The sequence below is a fragment of the Bos javanicus genome, chromosome 6 (assembly GCF_032452875.1).
Source record: "Bos javanicus breed banteng chromosome 6, ARS-OSU_banteng_1.0, whole genome shotgun sequence".
Taxonomy (NCBI): Eukaryota; Metazoa; Chordata; class Mammalia; order Artiodactyla; family Bovidae; genus Bos; species Bos javanicus.
In genome coordinates, this window is record NC_083873.1 from 27,277,358 (window position 1) to 27,300,459 (window position 23,102).

Consider the following 23,102-nt stretch of genomic DNA (forward strand, 5'->3'; position numbering starts at 1 on the left):
TTCGTAGTCCCTCGTGACCTGTATGTCTTCTTTGTATACATGTCTGTTTAGGTCTTCTGCCCAAGAAGACCTATTTGGATCGGGTTGTTTTGATGCTGTTAAGTGTCATGAGCTAATTGTAAATTTTGGAGACTTATCCATTATTGGTCACATCATTTGAAAATATTTTCTACCAATCTGTGGGTTGTCTTTTTATTTTGTTTATTGTTTCCTTTGCTGTGCAAAAGCTTTTGAAATTAGTTCAATTCAGTAGCTCAGTCATGTCCGACTCTTTGTGACCCTATGGACTGCAACACCAGAACTCCCTGTCCATCACCAACTCCTGGAGCTTACTCAAACTCATGTCCATAAGTCAGTGATGCCATACAACCATCTCATCCTCTATCGTCCCCTTCTCCTCCCACCTTGAATCTTTCCCAGCATCAGGGTCTTTTCCAATGAGTCAGTTCTTTGCATCAGTTGGCCAAAGTATTGGAATTTCAGCTTCTCAGCTTCAACATCAGTCCTTCCAATGAATATTCAGGAGTGATTTCCTTTAGGATGGACTGGTTTGATCTCCTTGCAGTCCAAGGGACTCTCAGGAGTCTTTTCCAATACCACAGTTCAAAAGCATCAATTTTTCAGCACTCAGCTTTCTTTATAGTCCACCTCTCACATCCATACATGACCACTGGAAAAACCATAGCTTTGACTAGGACCTTTGTTGGCAAAGTAATGTCTCTGCTTTTAAATCTAGGTTGGTCATAACTTTTCTTCCAAGGAGCAAGCCTCTTTTAATTTCATGGCTGCAGTCACCATCTGCAGTGATTTTGGAGGCCCCCCCCTCCACCGCCACAACAGATAAAGCCTGCCACTGTTTCCACTGTCCCCATCTATTTGCCATGAAATGATGGGACCAGATGCCATGATCTTAGTTTTCTGAATGTTGAGTATTAAGCCAACTTTTTCACTCTCCTCTTTCACTTTCATCAAGAGGCTCCTTAGTTCTTCACTTTCTGCTATAAGGGTGGTGTTAACTGCACATCTGAGGTTATTGATACTTCTCCCAGCAATCTTGATTCTAGCTTGTGCTTCGTACAGGCCAGCATTTCTCATGATGTTCTCTGCATATAAGTTAAATAAGCAGGGTGACAATATACAGCCTTGATGTACTCCTTTCACAATTTGGAACCAGTCTGTTGTTCCATGTCCAGTTCTAACTGTTGCTTCCTGACCTGAATACAGAGATCTCAAGAGGCAGGTCAGGTATTCTGGTATTCCCATCTCTTTAAGAATTTTCCACAGTTTGTTGTGATCCACACAGTCAAAGGCTTTGGCATAGTCAATTAGGCAGAAGTAGATATTTTTATGTAACTCTCTTGCTTTTTTGATGATCTAACAGATGTTGGCAATTTGATCTCTGGTTCCTCTTCCTTTTCTAAATCCAGCTTGAGCATCTGAAAGTTCATAGTTCATGTACTGTTGAAGCCTGGCTTGGAGAATTTTGAGCAATACTTTACTAGTGTGTGAGATGAGTGCAATTGTGCAGTAGTTTGAGCATTCTTTGCCATTGCCTTTCTTTGGGATTGGAATGAAACTGATCTTTTCCAGTCCTGTGGGCACTGCTGAGTTTTCCAAATTTGCTGGCATATTGAGTGCAGCACTTTCACAGCATCATCTTCAGGATTTGAAATAGCTCAACTGGAATTCCATCACATCCGCTAGAGTTGTTCATAATGATGCTTCCTAAGGCCCACTTGACTTTGCATTTCAGGATGTCTGCCTCTAGGTGAGTGATCACACCATCGTGATTATCTGGGTCATGAAGATCTTTTTTGTATAGTTCTTCTGTGTATTCTTGCTACCTCTTCTTAATATCTTCTGCTTCTGTTAGGTCCATAACATTTCTGTTCTTTATTGTGCCCATCTTTGCATGAAATGTTCTCTTGGTATCTCTAGTTTTCTTGAAGAGATCTCTAGGCTTTCCCATTCTATTATTTTCCTCTATTTCTTTGCACTGATCACTGAGGAAGGCTTTCTTATCTCTCCTTGCTATTCTTTGGAACTCTGCATTCAAATGGTTTTATCTTTGCTTTTCTCCTTTGCTTTTTGCTTCTCTTCTTTCAAGAGCTATTTGTAAGGCCTCCTCAGACAGCCATTTTCCTTTTTTGCATTTCTTTTTCTTGGGGATGGTCTTGATGCCTGTCTCCTGTACAATGTCACAAATCTCTGTCCATAGTTCATCAGGTGCTCTGTCAGATCTCATCCCTTGAAACTATTTGTCATTTCCACTGTATAATTGTAAGGGATTTGATTTATGTTATACCTGAATGGTCTAGTGCTTTTCCATACTTTCTTGGATGTGGGGTATCTCTTCATGGTCGCTCCAGCACCGAACAGCCACTGCTCTGGCCTTTTAAGAAGATTTCAATGGATGAGTTAGGATGTTTACATCTTTATTTTAGCTCCATCCAATTCAGGCTTGAGTTTAAGTAGATCCCATTTGTTTATTTTTGTTTTATTTGCATTATTCTAGGAGAGCGAGCGAAAAATATATTTCTTCAATTTATGTCAGAGAGAGTGATGCCTATGTTTTCCTCTAGGAGTAACTACAATGAGATATCCCTTTACACTGGCTAGAATGGTTATCATCAAACATCCACAAACAGTAATGTAATGTAAATCGGTATAGCCTCTATGGAGAACAATATAGAGATTCCTTAAATAACTAAAATTAGAGCTACCATATGACCTTACAATCCCACTCCTATGCATATATCTGGAGAAAAACATGATCCAAAAGTATATAAGCACCCCAGTGTTCATTGCAGCACTGTTTACAATAGCCAACAAATGGAAGCAACCTAAATTCCTATCAGCAGAGAAATGGATAAAAAAAGATGTAGTACATTTGCACAGTGGAATATTACTCAGCTGCTAAAAAGGATGAAATAATGCCATTTGTAGCAACACAGATGAACCTTGAGATTGTCATACTGAGTGAAGTAAGTCAGACAAAGAAAGAGAAATATTGTATGACATCCCTTATATGTGGAATCTAGAAAGAAATGATAGAAACTAACTTACTAAACAGAAAGGGACTCACAGACTTAGAGGATGAACTTATAGTTGCCTGTACACACCGCTATATTTAAAATGGATAACCAATAAGGACCTACTGTATAGCACATGGAACTCTGCTCAATTAACATTGGCAGCCTGGATGGAAGGGGAATTTGGGGGAGAATGGATACATGTATATGTGTGCCTGAGTCCCTTTGCCGGTCACTTGAAGCTATCACAACATTTGTTAATCAGCTATACCTCCATACAAAATAAAAACCAAAATTCTAAGAGTACTATTAAAAAAGAACTTAATATCTTACATGAAAATTACATATACCTTCAAAAATACTTCACCCACTGAAGCAGCATTGCTCCTTATGAGCACATTCTCTGCAATTTAAAAAGTCCACCAGTTAAAGGTGGGGAGCATGGTTTATTTCAGAAATGAAAACTTAGTCTTTGTTTGAGAGTGCTTAGCCCATGGAAGACTCACCAATACTAAATTGAGAATTTCTTTCTTAAAATTCATTTATATATGAACATATGCTCTAATTCTATACCCTCATTTTTAGGAAAGTAAAGAGGTCTATTGGATTCTGATTTTTCTCCAGGGTTCATTTAGTAAGTGCTATCTATAGCTGTTTCTCCCTGTTCCCATTCTAGCACATGGTCAGGAGAACTGGCTCCCAGACTGTTCATCATTAAAATTATACCTAAGCAATGATAAATTATATTGATGAAATAAGAGAAATGGAATAAATAACAGAAAATATAGGAATCAGAAAAATATGTACATGATTATGTAAGAAAGCAAAAATTTATAGTGACAGCTTGGCAATTCGTGTTTTCCTTATCAATGTTTTGTAATAATATGCACTTCCCTTACAGACATACCATACAACGGCATGCTAGCAGTTTTGCCTAAAGAAAACAAAGTAATGGGCCATGGATTCTTAGAGTATTACTGTTTATAGTGCTAAAATATTTTAAAGTTCTAACACGGGGTAACAATCTTTTATTACAGATTCAAAGTAATGAGTGTAACATTTGTTGTTCAGTCACTAAGTTGTGTCTGTTTGCAACCCCGTGAACTGCAGCACGCCAGGCTTCTCTTTCCTTCACCGTATCCCTAAGTTTGCTCAAACTCATGTCTATTGAGCCATCCAACCATCTCATCCTCTGCCGCCCCCTTCTCCTTTTGCCCTCAATCTTTCCCAACATCAGCGTCATTTACGGTGAGTCAGCTCTTCGCATCAGGTGACCACAGTATTGGAGCTTCAGCATCAGTCCTTCCAATGAATATTCAGGGTTGATTTCCTTTAGGATTGATTGGTTTGATCTCCTTGAGATCAAGAATCCTCTCCAGCACCACAGTTCAAAAGCATCAATTCTTTAGGGCTCAACCTTCTTTATGGTCCTCAAATTAATTTAATTAGCTAACAAAGAGATTACCAGAAATGTATGTTTGTTTAAATTGAAGACTTTAAATAAAAGAGGTATATATTTCTCTATTAGATTTTTTTTTATAAATGATCTCTTATAATTTGGAAAACATGATGTGTTAGGAAAGTATTGCTTTTCCTGTTGTATTAGAACTTAACTGGAGCATTTATATGGCTACACATTTTGTTTATGTAACCTGATCAATAATGCTAAATAATTGACATTTATTAAATTACTGGTTATGTTAAATACTGTAGTGAAATAATTGTAATTTTCATGCAGTAAAGGTCGTGTTTATCAACAGTTCTATATAATTAATTTCTATCATTTTTAGGTCAAATTGGCAAGTAATCAGAATTGTATAAGCTGCCTGCATATGGTTTTTTCTGTTTGGATTATCCTTAATACTTGGGAAGTAATGGCAATAAGTAATACTTCTAAACTGTTTAATCATTTTTATTTTAAATAATGGTTATTTTTTCATGTATGCTGCTGCTGCTGCTAAGTCGCTTCAGTTGTGTCCGACTCTGTGCGACCCCATAGACGGCAGCCCACCAGGCTCCCACGTCCCTGGGATTCTCCAGGCAAGAACACTGGAGTGGGTTGCCATTTCCTTCTCCAATGCATGAAAGGGAAAAGGGAAAATGACACGACTCTTAGCAACCCCATGGACTGCAGCCTACTAGATTCCTCTGTCCATGGGATTTTCCAGGCAAGAGTACTGGAGTGGGGTGCCAGTGCCTTCTCTGTTTTCCTGTATAACTCATCTTAAATAATGCTTCTTTTATCCTATGTAAAACAATGACAAGAACTCCTGCTTTTAAAAAAAAATGGACTTAAACATGAGAAATTTATTTTTCTTAGCATTTTAATATAAATGTTGCTTTCTTCTCTCTCATGGAGTCATGAATTTCTAGCTAAGCTATAGAGCAGAAAAACAAACAACTTTTAAAAATATATTTGGCAGACAAAATTAATGCCCCATTGTGAGTCTCACCTTTGAAGAAAGTCAAAGAACAACCAAGGTACATTTGTAAGGAATTATTAGATAAGAGAAATGATTCACACACTGCTGGGATACACATACGGCTCTATGGGAACTTCCTTCAGAGTTAGGATGCTTCTAAGAGAGTGCATGAAACTGTACAGATATCTGTACAAGCATAAAGGGTATGTGTATGTCTTGGCAACAGAAAGATCATTTTTACCCTAACCTAATGCTTTATTTTTACCTTCCAGATTATGCAGTATATTTCATATAACCAAGGCAGTGCAGTAATTCTCTGGTTTAAGCTTTTTCATGCAACAAAGCTTACTTTTTTTTTTTTTCTTTTTTTTGTTCTAGCAGCAGGAAACATTTGACTGAAAAGCAAATCACAATCTTTTGAGACTAGGTGCATGCTGTGTAATTTTGAGTTCAGCATGTGTCTTGGGGAGGTGTGTTTAATAATTTTTTTTTCCTGAGGCAGTTTTATTTTGTCTGCCTGGAGATACAAAGACATTCTGTTCAACTGTTAAAGCTCTGTATTAGTATAAGCAACAGCTTTAAAATCAAGAAAAAAATTGCAAATTATTTTTAGATTTCTGTTTACAATATATTCTGATTGAGAACACTTTCCTCCTTTTGGGGCATACAAGTAGGGTTTGGAAGACATTTTCATATTTAGGGTAATAAAAGTAGAAAATGACAGTACTGAAAAAAATTGCCTTTATAAATATTTGTCATATATAAAACACATTTGGTCCCTTTCTGATTTTTTAACATATATATATGTAAATCATTTTCAAGTATTTATTTAATGTGTTCATGAAGTCTTCAGAGAGAATACAAAATAGTTCTCTTGTCTCTTAAGAGTGAAACTTAAAAAAAGACCTTGCAAGTATACAGGCTCATGTGGACAATAGCTACTTATTGATATAAATTACTTCATCTTTTTTTTTTAACCAAACTCCTCAGATAGAATTCAATGAAATTTGAAATTTTGTTCCTTATATTGTTCCCTTGGTTTTTTTTTTTTTTGTCCTAAACAACTTTTTTCTCAAACATTTAATGTATATAGCTTTATTGCTGGGAGTGAGTTTCTTTGAACATTGTAAATACAAAAAATATATAGTTTTTACCTACATTTACATTGTTTTTGAAATATAAATTATTCTCTTGAAACTGACTCCATTTCTGTCACTCCAAGGAATGAGATAGGATTGTGTATCAGGTTTTACGCCATAGTTTAGAACTAAAAAAAAAAAAAATGCTGGCAGAAAGTGTAGTCTGCCCTTCTAGGTGAAAACACAGTACAGTTGTAAAAGATGTCCTATTTCCCTGCACAGAGGCAGAGGTGCTGCCACAGTGCCTAACACACTCTAACAACATATTAGAATGCTTTAGTAAGACATGTACAAAGTTTCAGATAAATAACATCAAATGTGACTTCAGTTACATAACAAATCACTGTCCATAGGTATTAGTTTCTATAAAAATCCCCCAGTCAGTAATGTGTTAACAGACATAAATAGAAAAATCAACAGTAACACAATAATAGTAGGGTACTTGAATACTCCATTTACATCATTGGGCAGATTATCCAGATAGAAAATCAATAAGGAAACACAAGTCTTCAGTGACACATTAGACCAAATAAATTTAATAATATATAAAACATTCAACCTGAAAGATTCAGACTATGTGCACATTCTTTTCATGTACACATGGAACATTCTCTGAGATAGATTACATTCTAGACCACAAAACAAGCCTCAATATGTCAAGTATCTCTTCTGAACACAATGTTGTAAGACTAGAAATTAACTGTAAGGATAAAACTGCAAACACACAAATATATGGAGGCTAAAAAGTATGCTACTAAACCACCAATGGATCACTGAATAAATAAGATGGGAATACAAAAAATATCTAGATACAAAAATGATTGTCCAAAACCTATGGGACACAGAAAAAGCAATTCTAAGAGGGAAGTTTCTAGCAATACAAGATTACCTCTGAAAACAATAGAAAAAAAAATCAAATAAACCTAACTTATCCCTAAAGCAACTAGAGAAAGGAGACAAAACCCAAAGTTAGTAGAAGGTAAGAAGTCATAAAGATCAGAGCAGAAATAAATGAAATTGACTAAAAAAGATAGAAAAGAAACTAAAATCTGATTCTTTGAAAAGATAAAATTGATAAAATATTTAGCCAGACTCAAGAAAAAAAGGAGAGGGTCTAAATCAATCAATCAGAAATGAAAAAGGAGAACTTATAACTGAAATCACGGAAACACAAATGATTTTAAGACACTACTGCAAGCCGCAATTTGCCAATAGAATGGACAACCAGGAAGAAATGGGCAAACTCTTAGAAAGGTGCAGATAGAACCAGGAAAAAACAGAAAATATAAATGGGCCAATTAAAAGTACTAAAATTGAATTTGTGATTTAAAACAACTCCCAACAAAAGTTCAGGACAAGGTGGCTTCACAGGTAAATTCTATCAAATATTTAGAGACTATTTAACACCTATACTCCTGAAAATTCTTCCAAAACTTGCAAAGGAAGGAGAACTTCCAAACTCATTCTATGATACTGCCATCACCCTAACACCAAAAGCAGACAAAGATACCATAAAATAAAATTACAGGTTAGTATCACTGTTGAATATGATAACAAAATTGTCAACAAAATAGTCAGCAAAATACTAGCAAACCAAATCCAACAATATATTAAAAGGATCGTGCACCATGACCAAGTGGGATGTATCCTAGGGATGCTGGAAAATTTCAATATCTACAAATCAATGAGTATAATACACCACATTAACAAACTGAAGCAAAAAATATCAGTAGATTCAGAAAAAGATTTTGATAAAATTCAACATCCATTTCAGATAAAAAGTCTCCAGAAAGTGGACATAGAAGGAACATACCTCAACATAAAGGCTATATATGACAAACCCAAGCTAACATAGTACTCAAGAGTTAAAAGCTGAAAGCATTCCCTCTAAGATCAAGAACAAGACAAGTTTGCCCACTCTTTCCACTTTTACCCAACATAATTTTGGAAGTCCTAATCACAGCAATCAGAGAAGAAGAAATAAAAGGAATCCAAACTGGAAATGAAGAATTAAAGCTGTAACTTTTCCAGATGACATGGTATTATACATAGGAAATCCTAAAATTGCTACCAGAAAACTACTGGTATTATATCAATATCAATAAAGGCAGTAAAGTTTCAGGGTACTAATTTACAGAAATTGGTTGCATTTCTTTACATTAACAATGAGAGATCAAAAGGAAAAACTGGGGAAACCATCATACTAAAAGAATAAAATACCTCAGAGTAAACCTACCTAAGAAGCTAAAAGATCTGTATTCCAAAAACTGTGACACTGATCGAAAAAAAGCAGATGACGTAAAGAGAAGGAAAGATATACTGTGCTCTTGGATTGGAAAAATCAATGTTGTCCAATGACCATGTCACTCAAAGCAATCCACAGATTCAATACAATCCTTATAAAATTATCAATGCCATTTTTCACAGAACTAGAACAACAACAAAAGATTATGTTTGTGTGGAAACACAAAAGGTCTCAAATAGCCAAAACAATTTTGTGAAAGAAGAATAAAGCTGAAAAAATCAGACTCCTGGTAAGTTAGACTATACTACAAAGCTGCACTAATAAAAATGGCATGGTACTGGCACAAAACAGACACATAGATCAATGGAACAGATTAGAAAGCCCAGAAATAAGCCCATGCACTTACAGTCAATTAATCAATATCAAAGGAGGCAAGAATATGCAATGGAGGAAAGACAGTCTGTTCAATATGTGGCACTCAGAAAACTGGACAGCCACATGCAAAATAATGAAATCAGAAAAGTCTCTAATACCATATACAAAAATAAACCCAAAATGGATTATACATTTAAATCTAAGAACAGAAGTTAGAAAACACCTAAAGGAAAACATAGGCAGAACACCCTGCCATCTGACATAAATCACAGCAATATTGGGGCAGATCTGTCTCCTAAAGTAATGGAAATAAAAGCAAAAATAAACAAATAGGACCAAATTAACTGAAAAGCTTTCACATAGCAAAGGAAGCCATAAACAAAGCCAAATATAACCTATGGAATGACAGAAAATATTTGCAAATGATGCCAATGACAATGGCTTAATTTCCAAAATACATAAACAGCTCATATAATTCAACAACTAAAAGCAACCCAATCAAAGGATGGGCAGAAAACCTAAAAAGACATTTCTCATCATCAAAAAGTCTACAAACAGTAAATGCTGTAGAAAATGTGGAGAAAAGTAAACTCTTCTACAGTGTTTTTGGGAATGTAAACTTGTGCAGCCGTTTTGGAGAACAGTATGGAGGTTACTTTAAAAACTAAAAATAGAGTTACCATATGATCCAGCAATCTCACTCCTGGGGATATATCCAGAAAAGACAAAAACTCTAATTCAAAAAGATACATGCACCCCAGTATTCATAGCAGCACTCTCTACGATAATCTAGACATGGAAGCAACCTCAGTGTTCACTGAAGATGAATGGATATAGAAAAAGTGGCACATATACAATGAAGTATTACTCAGCTATAAAAAAAAAGAAGGAAATAATGCCATTTGCATCTATATAGGTGGCATAGAGATTATCATATTGAATAAATCAAACAGAGAAAGACAAATATCATATCATTTATATGAAATCTTAAAAAATGATACAAAATAGTATTTACAAAAGAGAGACTCACAGATATAAAAAAGCAACTTATGGTTACCAGTAGGGGGAAGAGAGAGGAAGGATAAATTAGGAGTTTGGGATTAACACTACTGTATTTAAATACATAACATCAGCCTCCTGTATGGCACACGGAGCTATATTCAATATCTTATAATAATCTATAGTGGAAAAGAAGCTGAAAAAGAATATGTATCTGAATCACTTTGCTATATAGGTAAAACTAACACAACATTAGAAGTCAACAATACTTCACTAAAAAAAAATAAGAGGGAAAAAATATATGAAATTCAGTCTGGAGGAAGAGCAAATGACCAATGACCATAAGATATTCAAAGTCTTTAACAGTGAAATATGAATCAAAACAATGGGCCCACTACTGTCTTTACAATATGTTTGGCCCAAGTAGGGAACAATCAAAATATCTAGTATTACAGCATTTTTGGAGAAACCGTATTTATTTGCCCTACCAGATTCCAATTTTAGAAAACATCCTTAAAAAATAATTATATAAAGATTTATTTCTAAACATGGCTATTCAATATTTTTGTAGGCAACAAACTCAAATTTCATGTCTATCTATAGCAATCTCATGTCTTATCATTTATCTGAATAAATGATAGAAGTATCTATACTACAACTATGACAAAATAGAAAATGAATAGTGAATTGATGCTGTATTAATTGTCTTATAGAGATATCATAATACATTAAGTAAACAAGCAATTAAAACTTGTTATGTAATGCCATATGTTATGAAAATCCGTATGTGCATAATTTGTTTCAGCAAAGAGAAAATTATGGATGGATCCACATGGAAAAGTTATTTGTTACCTGCTGGGAAAGGGTTAGTTGTTTTTACCTTTAAAAAATACAATTTATTAAAAAAACTTTGATATCATAAGAGGGAAATTCATGATAGATATTAATTGAGCCTTTTCTTTGAAACTCAAAGTCTTCTGATCCACTGGTGAGACTTTCTCCTCTTTAAACATGTTCCAAGTTTCTGGTGTACCAAAAGGAAGGGTGGTAGGAAAAGTTCGTCTTACATGAAAGTAATAAGAAAGTATATTGAAAAAAATCTAAAGATAATAATCACACCCACTAAAAGTTAGTTGGATTTTTATTATCACTATGAACTGGCGATTCTAAATAACATCAGTGATACTGCCTCTCCCTGCCAGAGTGTCCACTATCACCCTCCCTCCACAATTTTTCCATTTTCCACTTTTAGTTAAGAAATTAATATAATATTATATGTCAATTATATGTAAGTAGAAAAATAAATTCTAGGTAACTAATTACCAAACCTGTAACTTCTCTCATATCTCAATTTTAGACTTTTATCTACTTAATTCTTTGCCATTAACAAAGAATGTGTGTGTGCCTTTGTGTGTTTGTAGCACATATTGAGGGTTTTTTTGGTGTATATATATATATGTACGTATATATATATATATGTGTGTATGCTCTGGGAGTGGCAGTAAGTATTATAAACAGCATTTTTCTTTTGTTAAGTCTACTTTCATCACAATAGAAATATATATTCATAAAAATGAAATATTCAAGAAAGTTAATAGAATGTTGAATTCTATCTCAAAAAGGACAACCAATGTTAAACCCCTGGTGTATATCATTCAATAAGCAGATATTTCTTCCTTCTGATCTTTTTAGATTAAACATAAACAAATTGAACCATTTCAAAATTCAGTTACATGGTTTTCTAAATGTTAAATAGGCATTATCCTCTATTGTGCTATTTATCAAATTATGTAACTTGACTTCATATGTATTCCAAATAGCCTGAGTTTCATACATGGTGCATACACTCAATATATAAACATAAGTATTCTCCAATAAGCCAGTTTGAAATTTTGCATGATGCATATTTTATGCATATCTAATTTGAGAGTTCAAAAGGAAGAAAGAAATCTTTTATTTACCAGTTAGATCTGCTTGCCTTATAAAAGTTGGTTTTGCATTATATGTGAAACTGAAGAAATAACAGTGCTTAGATAAATCAATAAACACTCAGAAAATGTTTTCTACAAATTCAAGAGGTATTCTATTTACAGTATTAAGCCTTAACTGCTATGAACCTCTTCTTGGAATATTAGTTTTCATTTTTTCCCCAACAGTGAAAGACTATCTTAAAATTACTTTTTTAATAAGTCAAATAGGGTAAACAGATACAACTGCAATTGTTACAGGGAATGGTTGGGTGGCTACCCTGCCCTGCTTGCTACTACTTTTTTCCCTAGACCCACATCCAAGAGAGTCCCTGAGGCACGTTCTCAGAATCTCTGTGGGTCTCCTGGGCAGTATTTTAGTATTTTACTGTGGATTCCTTTCTATTGCCATAGAAAGGAATCACTTCAGTGACCTGTATAATTCTGAAGATTGTTTGAAAAACATTGAAATAATACAAATAACATATTCTTTTTAATAATGTGACTATTCCTATTTCCTTTTATTGTTCCAACTAGAGACTATGGTCAGGAGACACTTGTGGTTAGGAAACACAGATAAATCAGACTAAAGTTTAGACTTTGTGATACAATATATTCTACATGATATAATTGTTGTTGTTGTTTAGTCACGAAGTCATGTCTGACTCTACGACCCTATAGACTATAGCCCACCAGTCTCCTGTGTCCATGGGATTTCCTAGGCAAGAATACTGGAGTGGGTTGCCATTTCCTTCTCCAGGAGATCGTCCCAACCCAGGGATTGAAACTGTGGCTCCTGCATTGGCAGGTGGATTCTTACTGCTGAGCCACTGGAGAAGCCCAGGCTGCTGCTGCTGCTAAGTCACATCAGTTGTGTCCGACTCCATGCGAACTACCAGGCTCTGCCATCCCTGGGATTCTCCAGGCAAGAACACTGGAGTGGGTTGTCATTTCCTTCTTCAATGCATGAATGAGAAAAATTAAAGTGAAGTCGCTCAGTCATGTCTGACTCAGGGACCCCATGGACTGCAGCCCACCAGGCTCCTCCATCCATGGGATTTTCCAGGCAAGAGTACTGAAGTGGGTTGCCATTGCCTTCTCTGGAGAAGCCCATAATAGTGTATAAAAATTCTATAAAGATGCATTTTGTATCATATATCATATATTTTAAGAATTACCTTTCCTAATGTACACTGATGGACTATAAAGAAAGCTGAGTGCCGAAGAAATGATGCTTTTGAATTGTGGTGTCGGAGAAGACTCTTGAGAGTCCCTTGGGCTGCAAGGAGATCCAACCAGTCCTGGGTGTTCATTGGAAGGACTGATGCTGAGGCTGAAACTCCAATACTTTGGCCACCTCATGTGAAGAACTGACTCATTAGAAAAGACCCTGATGCTGGGAGGAATTGGTGGCAGGAAGAGAAGGGGATGACAGAGGATGAGATGGTTGGATGGCATCACCGACTCAATGGACATGGGTTTGAATAAGCTCCAGGCCAGGAGGTGGTGATGGACAGGGAAGCCTGGGGTGCTGCAGTCCATGGGGTTGCAAAGAGTTGGACATGACTGAGCTACTGAACTGAACTGAATGTACACTGAAAAATACTATATTTAAAACATATGAAGTTCTTTGTAAAATTATGGAATTTTTCCTCATTATAAATCACAGAATATTTGATGAAAAACTTTGACAAAGCAGCACATATCAGCAAAGCAAATATGTGTCAGATCTCAATCAGGTGTTTTGTGCAATTGCATAGTTCCCATTAAAGAGTTCACCCACATTAATTCCCTAATCTTATTGCTTCCATTTAAAAAAAAAAATATTGTTAATTCTCTGTCTCCTGAGAGACAACTTGAATCCAAATCACAAAATAATTGTCTCAAACTTTAAGTTTGTTTTATAAAATGAAAACATGAAAGCTCCCATAATCATAGCTTATTAAATATAGTGGTTCTACTCACATGTTAATTTCCACTTCTTTATAATCATAGCTTTTAGAAATGACGCATGCTCAAAGTATTCTCCTTGTCTGTTCATTTGGTTACTGGTCCTATAAATTCTGTCTCATCATTCCCTCACAATGCCCTGGCCAGGACATAAAAGGAGGCAAGGAATAACAAAACCTTTTCTAGGCACTTGCACTCCATCACCTTCCTGAGTTCCTGACAGAGGTTTCTGTCTCAGTATTTTAGCTTCTGTACTCTCTATGTGTATATTTCTCCAGTCTTCTTTTTGGCTATTTAAGCTTGGTCTTTTGATTTGGTTTGGCCTCTTTTTTTTGTCTTCTTTGTAGTCATGGGCTAGAAACAACTAATTTTATCCCTCCCATCCTGTGAGTGATAGACTCAAATGGGCGGCTGGCTGCCTCCTTCCTTCATTGTTCTAGCTCTCCCTCAGACATCTCAGACCCCAGACGTCTAGAACTAAGCTTAGTATCTTTCTCTTTGACTCTGCTCTCCCACTATACCTTCTCTAATGGTGAGCTATAGCAACATCGCACCACTTTTGACCTTTTCCTGTACATCCCTACCGTATTTAACTGGAGAACTCACCCAGTGTTTCCAATGAATCACCAACTCTCTATTCCAGATGTTATTATTGAATATCTTGATTCAGTAATATAATTTCAGGTTTTATTTCATTTTATTCAAAAAGTAGTAAAAAAATGACTACAGCAATTCCAAATCCAAATTCTTCAAAGTACACTCAGTTTTTACTATAAGGTATTAAGATATATTTTTTAAAAATTATGAACATTATTGGGTTGTTATTATAGATAACTGAGTACTCTGTTAAGCCAGTAAGTGGGCAAATTTTAATACTACATGGATTTTATTATTTTATATATATGTATATATATATATTTGCCTGAGTTTTAAAAAATGCTTCTTGACATGTGGGTATATTTCCAATCTTAGTTTTTTCTGACCCATATTTTCTAGAAAAGTAGCAACACATTTAACTGTCTGACCAAAATACCATAAAGTTTTGAATGTACTAAACTATGGTTGTATGTGTTTTTTGTTTTAGTTTTGCTGTCAGTTCAGTTCAGTTGCTCAGTCATGTCCAACTCTGCAACCCCATGGACTGCAGCAAGAGAAGCTAGATGATAGAGAGAAAGGAGTTTACAATTTGTAGTCATCTGTGAGAAATCTGAAAGCAGATTGACTAATCAAATACATTTCTCAAATATCTTTTTCTTTATTTTCCAGTTCCACTGCACAGGCCAAATTATTGCAAGACTATTTGACACGGAGCAAGAACTTTCTTTGCCTAAAGGGAAGGAAATGGGATTCAGCTGAAACCTGGGAGGTGGGGGGCGGGGGGGGGTGGGGAGTAGGTTTGCTGCTCTATAGTGTTTATAGGGCAAAGAAAGAAATTTAGTACTTTAGGGATCAGGTTTATCATGACCGCCTCCAGAGAAACTTTGAACTATTTATTACCACTTTAAAATATCTTTTCTAAAAAGCTCAAAGCCTCCAGACAGAACTTTATGTAGAAGTGCATGTTATATATTTAGGAATTTAAGGGAGAGAATGTTGCACAGCATGGAAGGAGAAAAGACTGAAAATTTTAAATCACTTTTCCTTATTACTTTCAAATTTTAATAAGACAATATACATTTGTCATATCACATATTTTTAAATAAATCATTAAATGAGGAAAAATGTGTAACAGAAATATTTTATGCACTAATTTATTAACATCATAAACATTTATTTCTTTTAGCTTTCATTGTTTATACAGGACATTGATGGTAGGCTGTTAAAGTATAATTTAGTCACAGGATTTAGTTTTAAGAGGATATATAGTCACATCCTTTAAATATGCTGCTGCTGCTGCTAAGTCACTGCAGTTGTGTCCGACTCTGTGTGACCCCATAGACGTCAGCCCACCAGGCCCTCCCTTAAATATGCTAGTGTATCTTTTTCCTATCACCTTACTTTCTTCTATTAGAGGCATTACAGTCTACAGTTTTCCAGAGAGAAGCCTTATCAAGTAGAGAATCCATTCTTACTGCAGTATACAGAGTTCTATCTTAAAAAGAAAAAAAAAGCCAAAGTAGTTTCAATAAACTTCATCAACCATATTCTTATTTAAGTCATAGGATGACTTTTACTTATTGTCCAGCTCCTGGCAGTGTTCCTTGATCACAATTTAATTATTTTGCATTTGTCTACTGAGTTTACAAATATTTCCTGAACTCAGTCATCAAAATGGTTTAAATTTTTAACCTATTTACCAGCTTTCTCATTTTTTCCTCTCCAATTTACATTTTTAATATAACTGCTTAACAGACTAGTGTCCTTTCCATAGGTTTCAAAAATTACTTTTTTATTAATATGCTTTATGGTTCATATACCATACTATATGACTGTAAAATGAGTTTTTGAATATATTATACATGTAATTTATTTTTAAGTGGAAAACATCTTTTGGTGAATCATCATCTGGTTAGGCTCTTCTACATTTGTCATTAGTATTGGAATTCTTTTCTGTATAAATAAAAGAAGAGTAATTACAATATATAATTAAGAATTTGCATGCTTTTATCCAATTTAAAATATTTAATATTCTTTTAATCCTATACTTTTTAACATTTTAATTAAAAAATTTAAGAAAGAATTCTTTTAGAGGGATCATGAAAACCAGAAATGGTTATTTTAGAAGACTTTGAATGTATTCAGTGAGTCTGGTTTCTAACTTCCATCTAAAATAATGTCAAAGCACTGCCTGGTTAAAACTCTCCCATAAGATGGGGTTAAATTGAGTGGCTATGCAATTCTCATGACCTTTTTCAGATACTAGAGATAACTTAGTCATTTTCCATTTCTCAGCTATAATATTTCTTTTGAATGTTGTGAACTTTTAAAAAATGTCACTAAAATGTTAACTATTTTTTTTTTCTTCACACATTTGTGCGTTTTGACTATACTAACATGGGTGCGAAAAAGTCTATTGCAAATATGTTTAACAAACTCTGTATTTCTCAACTTATAATCTTATTTCACACTTCAATGCATGATTTATGGCATTGAATAATCTATGATCTAGTCTTCTGAAAGGACATGGAAAAAGATCTCCAGTATCTTTTTTATTCATTCTAGCATTTTTTACTATGATCTTCATATACTTTTAGGATGATTTCATTAAACTCTAGGAGAGTGTGAATAATGTAACCATAAAATGGAAGAAACCCACAAAAGACAAATATGATCAATTTATCCATCTAGAGAGTAAAAACTTTTGGATGAAAAATAAATAAGCATCTAAAATCCTCAGAAAAATTAAAATGATCAAATATTACAGATATCTAACAGATGTGGATCATTTATTATGTGCCCACTTCCCTTCTAAGAACTACTCATTCCCATCAATAGAAAATTAAACCAATCACTAATTCCCACTATTCATTCCCATTAATGGAAAATTAAACAAATCACCGATTCTCATTCACAGAACTATTAAGAGGCAATGCCTGGTTCTAAGTCTAGAAAAGTATAGCTTGAGAGAACATGCTCTTAACCTCTCTACTAAGAATTAAAAGAAATATAATTATTTCCATTATGAGTGAATAAGTTCAGAACATGCCACCCTAACATAAGCCACTCTGAAGTACCCTCTGTTTTGAGTTAAAGACACTTGAAAAATGGCAAAGACAATAAACAACAAAAAAAAGATGAAATTTCCCTGTGAAAGATATCCTCCCTATACCAGAAGAAAAGTAACATTCCCATCATTAAGGATGAGAAGCTAAGACTAGGAGAATTCTGTACAAGTAGACCTTGTTAAAATAATTCTTATCTCCCTGTAGCCTCTCCACATGGGTTAGTTACTTTTTCCCAATTGTCTCTCTTTTCTCAACCTAGTACAGAAAACCTAGATTTTGCCATTTCTTTGACTCCTCACTCATGAAGGCTTACATGCCATGTAAAATTTGTGTTAGATAAACTTGTATGTTTTTTTCCTGTTTATCTGTCTTAAGTCAGTTTAATTCGAGGGTCCAGTTAAAAATAACTGGGTAAAAGTAGAATTTAGACTCCCCTGTACTATCAACCAAAAAAATTAAAAAGAACTAGATGACTATATATCAATTAAGATACCAAAAAGACTTTTTATTCAAAAAGATACACAATGACAATAAAAATCTGATGAAAAAGACAGTAGTATGAATTGGGCCTCTTTAAAAAATCAAAATATGATTCCCTCTGGCTAAGTAATTCTGTGTCTAATCATCTACCTTAAAAGTGAAAAACTAAAAACTGTATAAATTATATATATGTATTAAAGTGTAGAAGTAAATGTGACATAACAGCCCTAAAATATGTCCTTCACTGAATAGCCTTGGGAAAATCCTGACATTGTATATATACTATAACTATTCCTACATAATACAAAATGATAAGCAAGCAGCAATCAGCAACAGTAACAAATCCCATAAAGGAATGCATAGAACAGTGATTGGGAAACATCTAGATATTTTAAAACTAAACTAATGTAGAAGATGAATCCCCACTTCTGTCAATTACATTTCAGAATGGCTGTATAAACTGAAAGTTTAGAGGCTCTCTGTCCTTCGCACAAGAGTTTGGTGTGGCTGGGTAGTAAATAGGAGAAATCTAAGCCATAGGCCTCCCATTAATCATAGGTGTGGGTCTACTTTTATTACCTTTTGGTATAATAATGGATAGAGAATTATTTTAAAACTCCAGAATCTTGTGAAAGCAAATACAACACTTCTTTATAGGATTATTTTCAGTTTTGAACACATTTTTCTTTCCTATTCCTAAAAATGAGCTACAAATGAAACATTACAAACCCCTATTAGGAAGAATAAACATATGTAAATAAAAGGAAAATTAGCACACTCAAAACCAATATATAATAAAGCAATTTGATGAAACTCTAAAAATACATATAATCAGACTATAAAATACATAAGAAAAAGCAAAAGATTTAATATAAACCAGAATGAAAAATCTGGGAAGCAAAGAAACACAAAGATTTTAAAGATTTTTAAAGATTTCTAAAATACTCATAGATTCCTGATTTCAGCTGTCACACATACAGAACATGGAAATCATCACTCTTGTCTGCACAACAAAAAACTGGACAATGTGAAAATCAATGACTTTTCTTAGCCCCATCTGAAAACTGAAGTTGCAGGGACAACCACCACTCTGAAGTCTGAAGAGACAGGCACATCCAGAGAGACACAGGGACTGAGTTCGTCTCACCTGGAGCAGGAGCCACTAGAGCTGTAAACTGGTAGGGATATCTACATGGAAAATTTGACAATTCTGGAGGCTGAGTGTGGACTAATCTAAAGATGAGAAAATCATGGGGGCTGCAGGCTTAAGGGACCTCCTTCCCAAATCCTTCACCAATAGGTTCTTCTGGTGAGGATCCTAGAAAGATCCCCTTATAAACCCAGCAGAGAGTGTAACCATTGTGAAACAAGCCCAGAGCCTTCTCTGTAATAAAGGTCTACTCTCCAGGTGAAAGGACTTCGCCTGATGTAATTCTGAAACTTTATGCTAGCTGAAGAACACTGAGTCCCAGAAAAATATAGGTGATTTTTTTTTTTTTTAAGAGTGCAATAATTATTGGAGCAAGACTTCCCTGTTGGCAGTATAGAATCTGACACAGTGCAGGACCTGGCTTAGATCCCTGGGTTGAGATGATCCCCTGGAGAAGGGAATGGCAACCCACTCCAGTATCTTTGCCTGGATAACCCCAGGGACAGAGGAGCCTGGAGGGTTACAGTCCATGAGGTCGCAAAGAGTCAGGCACGACTGAGCGACTAAGCCCAGTACAGCACAATTATTGGAGCAGACAATAAATGTGACCTTTGAGCTATTAATGTATGCCTACATGATAATGCATTTCAATTCCTCACAGATAATCTTTGAAATAATTCAGTTCACCCACTGGTCATCACTACTATCATATAGTGATACATATCAGGCACAGTGACAGGGCAAATAAGCATGTAAAATTTATCAACATTACTTATCATTAGGAAATGCAAATTAAAAGAGCCTATGATCCCACCATAAACCGATTAAAATTACTAAAATCTAACAACTGTCAATAAAAATTGCTGATGAGGATGTGGAACTATAGGGGCAGGAAGAAAATTCATTGTTCTTGGGAATGGAAAATAGTTTGGAAAATAATTTTACACTTTCTTACAAAGCTATACAGTCTTACCATGCAATCCAGCAATTATGTTCCTAGGTATTTACCCAACTGATTTGAAACTAATGTCTACACAAAAACCTGTATGTCAATGTTTATAGAAGCTTTATGCTTAATTTCTAAAGACTGGGAGAAACCAAGATGTCATTCAACAGGTGAGTGAAAAACAAACTGTGATCCATCTATACAATAAGTTCGATGCATGATGCTGGATGCTTGGGGCTGGTGCACTGGGACGGCCCAGAGGGATGGTATGGGGAGGGAGGAGGGAGGAGGGTTCGGGATGGGGAACACATGTATACCTGTGGCGGATTCATTTTGATATTTGGCAAAACTAATACAATTATGTAAAGTTTAAAAATAAAATAAAATTAGAGAGAAAAAAAAAAATTTAGTGATAAAAAGGAATGAGCTCGTGTACTCAGAAGTTGAGTACACACATAAGTCACACAAAGACGTGACTACTAAAAGTATAGATACGTTATGACCTAACAGTTACTCTTTTAGGTATATAACCAACAGAAACATGTACATATGTACATCAAAAGACATGCATAATAATGGATAGCAGCACTATTTGTAACTGTTAAAATCTGGGGGAAAAAATCCCTATGAATTGTCCTTAGAAGTACAATGGATTAAATACATTGTTTATATAATAGAATGCAAAAGAAAAGAGAATGAACTGCAAACTACATGAATACGTATCACAAACATACTGTTGAATGAATGAAGCCAGGTACAAAAGTAGATTCTCTGTGTGATTCTATTCATGTAAAGTTCAAATTCAGGCAAAACTTATCTAATACAGTCTTAGAAGTCAGGATACTTTTGACTCTTACAGGCCCTGAAGTGAATTTGGAGAGTTATGACTACATATAGGAACCTTTTGGAGGACTGGTAGTATTTCTTGACCTATGTCTGTTTTACACAACAATATTTACTTTTTGGAGATTCATTATATGTATTTCTCAATTTTTCTTTGTGTATATTATACTTTAGCAAACACTTAAATGAATAATGTTTAGAAGGATTAAACAATGTCTTGGAGAAGGCAATGGCACCCCACTCCAGTACTCTTGCCTGGAGAATCCCATGGACAGAGGAGCCTGGTAGGCTGCAGTCCATGGGGTCGCTAGGAGTCAGACATGACTGAGCGACTTCACTTTCACTTTTCACTTTCATGCATTGGAGAAGGAAATAGCAACCCACTCCAGGGTTCTTGCCTGGAGAATCCCAGGGACAGGGGAGCCTGACGGGCTGCCGTCTATAGGGTCTCACAGAGTCGGACACGACTGAAGTGACTTAGCAGCAGCAGCAGCAAACAATGTCTAATAGTAGTTCCAGAAAAAGGAAACAAAATGGAGAAGAGATACACATATAATCTTAGCTGAGAATTTTCCAGAAATGAAGATCTGAAGTCCTCAGAATGTTAAAACAAAGAAACATAAAACTTCTCAGGTCTCTGGGTCAGGAATAGTTATTACTACACAGCAAAAGACAAAAACTACTTCAAGTAAGCTAGATAAGAAGTAAAGCAAGACACAAACTATATAATATGTAAATTAGTAGTCAGTATAAAACATAAAGCAGAGAAACTATATGAAATATTGGGCTTGGGAAGCAATGGTGAAATCTTAAATGGAGTAGGGATACTGCTGCTGCTGCTAAGTCACTTCAGTCGTGTCCGACTTTGTGCAGCCCCATAGATCGCAGCCCAGCTGGCTCCACCGTCCCTGCGATTCTCCCCGGCAAGAACACTGGAGTGGGTTGCCATTGCCTTCTCCGGAGTAGGGATAGCTTTACTGAATGTGAAGAGATATAAAATATACAGATATAGGTAGGTGGGTAGATGTGGTTGTGGGGGTTGATAGAAGAGGATAAAGTCAGATATCCATTTACAAAAACTGTAGCTAATTCTCTGTAGTTAAATCATAATTCAGTTATTGTTACCCAGTTGTGAGGAACATTCCATGGTGTTTTATAAGGACCATGTAGAATGACTATATATCAAATGTTAACATGTACATTTGCATCTCCCTCCCCCTCTCTGTGCCCCTTCTACTCCATACACTTAGTAAATGATGCATCACGTTGTTTCTCTAAGCCTCTCAGAATATCACTCTAACTATTTGAAAGAGAAAAAGATCAAAGGGTCATACTATTTGAGAAGAATGACAGAAATACAGTAGAAAAAATGTATTTATCTTTAGTACACATAAGGATGGGCTTCCCTTATAGCTCAGTTGGGAAAGAATCTGCCGGCAATACAGGAGACCCAGGTTCAACTCCTGGGTTGGGAAGATACCCTGGAGAAGGAAATAGCAACCCATTCCAGTATTCTTGCCTGGAGAATCTCATAGACAGACGAGCCTGGGAGGCTACAGTCCATGGGGTCGCAAGAGTCGGACATGACTTAGAGACTAAACCGCCAAACACCACCACTCATAAGGGTGATAGATGGAGTTCATGCAAATAGACTTGATGACTAGCAGAATCCAAACCAGCCCAATAATATAGATTTTTACAAATTTTTAAGAGAAAAATAAATCTGAGGCTAACATCAAAGCTTGTATTGTTTAAGAGAGGCATCCTTTGAACTGCATAGTATAAGACTGAGTAGCAGGCAGAGGGTTTCTTATTCCCTGGAAAGAGAAATTGTAACCATAATATTAGCTAAGAGCCACTGAATACTTGAAGTCCTGAAGAGAGCATG

General features: G+C 35.3%; 1 protein-coding gene across 1 annotated transcript in view; it reads left to right on the plus strand.

The window, feature by feature from the left end:
* Window positions 1-23,102, plus strand: part of STPG2 (sperm tail PG-rich repeat containing 2) — a 636,844-nt gene that overhangs the window by 577,240 nt on the left and 36,502 nt on the right. The gene's annotated exons all lie outside the window — the stretch shown is intronic.